This window comes from Austrofundulus limnaeus, unplaced genomic scaffold (genome assembly GCF_001266775.1).
Source record: "Austrofundulus limnaeus strain Quisiro unplaced genomic scaffold, Austrofundulus_limnaeus-1.0 Scaffold486, whole genome shotgun sequence".
NCBI lineage: Eukaryota > Metazoa > Chordata > Actinopteri > Cyprinodontiformes > Rivulidae > Austrofundulus > Austrofundulus limnaeus.
In genome coordinates, this window is record NW_013952888.1 from 216931 (window position 1) to 221315 (window position 4385).

The window sequence follows — 4385 nt, forward strand, 5'->3', positions numbered from 1 at the left end:
ACAGTGATCAGTCCTAGTAAAAAAAAGGGAATCAGAAGACGAGAAATTATTAAAGTTTTTTTTAATTTCCCACAAACATATTATATTTATTCTCTAAAGCCCAACAGTAATTTTGGGACTTTTTTGTAATAAATTGACAAAATACCAACATTTTAATATTATAAACTGTATTTGTCTCAGCCTCATGGCAGTCTTCATGACATTTAAAAAAAGATTAGAGATTGGGTCTCAAACAGTCTGTGTGTGCAAAATGCAGAGTGTAGTGAAAGAAGTCTTAAAACTGAAGGGGTTAAAATAAAATGATAATAGAAAAACTCTACAACTTGATGTTTGAATTGTAAAAATGTTTTGGAATAAGAATTACTGGTTTAGTTTAGACTTTGTGCCATCAACGCATTAAACATTGCGTTTAATAAAAAAAAAACTTGCAAAGTGCTATTTCAGGCACGAGAAATCCAACTTTCTGTGACTTGTTTAATTTTTAATTGATGTTTTACTGAAATCTGTCTGAGGTACAGAGCTCCAAAGAGGTTGATGGATCTATCTATGGAAAAATGTTTCACAATTTTGTGTACACTGTAGGATGCACTGTCATCATACCCACATGGTTTGTATTTTTGTATGTGATTTTCTGAGGCTTTGGGAAGAAACAAAATATTTTCAGCCAAACTATGATAAGAAAGCCTCCGTATTAACAGCAGCTCTCTGAACCAAGCTAAAATGAAAATTTTTGGAGTTTCTTGCTGGACTTCGCAATAAAACCCCTTTTATTTTGCTCTAGCCTGATATTTTATTTAAAAAAGAAATTGTTCTGAAGAACAACATTCATTCAAACACTGAATACTGTGGCAGGTAAATGCTGCTGACACAAATTAGAAATAAAGGCCATTCTGAATGATTCCTTATGAATCTCCCTGTGTGACATGAAAGTTGTCACTGAAATGAGTGGCAGGAGGAGCTGAAAAACAGTCATGCCTCTAGCATCAATGAGCCTGGGAGGGACTGATGGTAAAATCACAACTGATGTAGCAAAAGGAGGTGCAAGTTTACAGTCCTGAAACAAAAAACTTTGTTGTTATTTTTGTTTTACATCCTCCCTCGATCATTGTGTCCCATCAGACAAATGTTTCCTCCCTCCTCCCTCTCTTGCTCCATCACCCTATTGTTTTATAGCAGTGTCCACGGCTGTGTTTTCCCCTGGTTGGGAGGCCCATATCAATTTGCAAACATGAAATCTCATGCTCATCTCTTATCATTTTATCCTTAAATACCCTCTTGTTTCCTCTGAACATGTTTTTGCTCACGTTTCATGTCCGCTCTCCCACTCTGTTAGCACATGAAACGAGCATCTGTTTTGTAAACAGATTTTGTTGGACTCTGGCACAGCTGGGCCATTGAGCCTGGCTGAGAATTTGAATGTTTTAAATTGACGGTTAAAKCAGTTAAATTCTGACTTGTTTAAATGTTTCTTCCAGTGTCGCAGAGAAGGGAGCTGAGGGCTGCAAAGACCTGATGGAGGCTTTTGCTGCATGTGTGAAGAGTGCTGCTGAGGGGACATCGTGAGGAGTCCAAACAAAAATGTAAGAATATTGCAAATATCTGAGATATTCAGCCAGGCAGGTTGGAGCCTGACAACTTGAAATGTATTTATATGAAGCATAAAAATAATGGCAGACAAAATGAAACCTATATCCCCAAAATGTCCTGATGCATCTCAGTAGTCCAGGTAGAAAAATCAAAAAGAAAAAGTAAGTAAGTCTTCTGGATGGGTTCTTCTTTARTGAAACGTTTCATCTCTCCTCCAAGAAACCTCTTCAGTCTGAGGAGTTTCAGGTGAACTCAGCCTTGTCAGCTAAGACACATACAAGACAGGCCCTGGAGCAKTGCGGTTATCCTAACTGGGCTTTTCTGAAAGCCGACAAGAAACCCRAACAGGATTCCAGCCAACAACCAGGTGAAAATGAAGACCCTAAACCCAGACCCAAACCAGTCGTCATTCCATATGTGGTGGGGGTTTCAGAGAAACTGAGACGTTTATTCTCTAAACATGAYGTCCCAGTGGCTTTCAAACCCCAAAAYACGCTGCGACAAAGATTAGTTCACCCCAAAGATCCAGTTCCCCGGCAAAAACAGAGTAATATAGTATATGATGTTAAGTGTCAGGAGGACTGTGATCAGTTATACATCGGAGAAACAAAACAGYCACTGTTCAAAAGAATGAGCCAGCACAGACGAGCTGCTTCGTCGGGTCAGGACTCTGCAGTTTACACTCATCTACAGGCCAGYGGTCACTCTTTAAGGGATGAAGRTGTTCTCATCCTTGATAGAGAGGAAYGTTGGTTTGAGAGAGGAKTAAAGGAWGCCATCTTTGTGAAGAAAAACCATCCACCGTTAAACAGAGGTGGAGGTCTTMGTGTCCAGATGTCCTCCTCCTACAACGCTGTTATTGCAAGTATGACTCAGCCCCCTRTGAGCAAAGGATGTGAATCRGGGCCCCAAAGATAGTCAGGTGATGGGCCATATGACCCTCTATGAACAATCAAGGCACTAACGACCTATTGTTTGGCTGATGGTCCTCTTTTGCATGTGACTAACCTGTTTGTCCACCATGTGGAGGCTGAGTTCACCTGAAACTCCTCAGACTGAAGAAGTCTCTCGGAGGACAAACAAAATGTTTCATTAAAGAAGAATCCACCCAGAGGACCTACTTAGTTTTGCTTTTTGATACATCCCCAAAACCTTTCAGGCTAAAAGGAACTTATATCCAAAAGGGACAAAATTATAGCTTTTTCAGTTCAACCTTGAAAATTAATAATTAWTTAATTAATTAATTAGATTTGATTTGATCAAGACAGTGTGCAATTAAAACATAAATGTAAAATCCTTTGATGCATTGCACCAGATTTAACTTTAGACTAATTTACATCTATAGTCTCTCCAGACAATAAACAAATACAAATAATATAATAGAAAACAGCATCAATGAAWTTAAAAAAAGAATGTTCAGCAATTAAAAACACTCACAGTCACACATCTGCCCTCCAACACACGTTATTAAAAGTAAGTTATATTAATGATTACCTCATACAGTTTTGTGATTGTAGTGTTGAGTAGGTTTGAGATATTTCCCAAGATAATTTTTTAAAACTAATAAAAGAACTGCAGATTTTGACTTGAAAAACATCTGATGCATTACACCCAGTTTAGCCTTAGTCTAATTTACATCTGTAGTTCCTTCAGACAATAAACACGTAACACCAAAAAAAAAAAAAAAAAAAAATCCAACATTAATGAACCTAAAAATTAAAAAAAAAAACATGCCCACTAAACCCTATGCCTCCTCACCCTCCAACGCACACTATTAGAAATAAATTATGTAATTGATTATTAATGATTGCAGTTTTGAGGAAATATGAAACCTACTTCAAATGTCAGTCATTAAATGGACATTATTATCAGTTGTCAGACTCACTGGCTTCAGACCCCCACCCCGTACCTCCTGGTTGGAAGGCCCTTATCTACCAATTCTTATGTCTGATATGCATTTAGGCGCAGTGGGTTTAGCTCCTCCTCCAAGATGTGGAGCTCCAGTTAAGCAGTTGGTCTGGCTCGCTGTCAGTCTGGTTCACAAAAGAGCTGTTTTAGCCACAATGCATGAAGCTGTGAATTAAAAAGCATGCTGCCTTTTAGGTTTTGCAAAGCTGAAATCTGAGACCTTCTGTTTTCGTTCTACTTATCCTTCAGATGCAGGTAAAGGTCATTCTTTTGAGGACCCAAATGTTTACAGTTTGGGCAGAGAAGACATGGGGTTTGAAGTGGGTGCAGGGGTAAGAGCCACTTAAGTCAGATGAGAAGAAAATTAAACCAACATGAAATTGGAGAAGCTCTGAACAATAAAAATCTACTTTGGGCTTGCAGCTGCAGAAACTAGCCTTTAGTTTGATGAGCCCCTCGTAAAACTGTCCACAAGTAAATATTCATAACCTGTCCAAAAAAAAAAAACAAACAAAAAAAAAACAACAAACAAACATAGGTACTGTATGTGTGTTTCTAACTAGGAAATACGAAGCCCAACCAGTGTCAATGGTTTAAAAAAATACAATTCTTGAGGCCACAAGTTATTATCTCATCCCTTTGAGATAATAACTTGTGACCATATAATGAYTGGTAATTTCTATTCAGAGACTGATGATTGTTAACATGGATGAGTCTCAATCAGGTTAAATTTAGCTTAATATAGAAATGAATGAATCAGTCACTTGTGGTTATATTGAAGGTCAGCACTCGAGACAGGCTCCTGTCTCACACTGAGCCCTGGCTGCAGGAGTCAGAGTTATGTTGCATTCAGGAACGTAGTAAAAAAAACTGTTTCCTTACAAACATCC

General features: G+C 38.1%; 1 long non-coding RNA gene across 1 annotated transcript in view; it reads left to right on the forward strand.

The window, feature by feature from the left end:
* The window catches only part of LOC106530035 (uncharacterized), a 14306-nt gene that overhangs the window by 9073 nt on the left and 848 nt on the right, over positions 1 to 4385 (forward strand). Inside the window, exon 2 of the long non-coding RNA XR_001311721.1 lies at positions 1476 to 1580. This is a non-coding gene — a long non-coding RNA (uncharacterized LOC106530035). The remainder of the gene's footprint in view (positions 1 to 1475; positions 1581 to 4385) is intronic.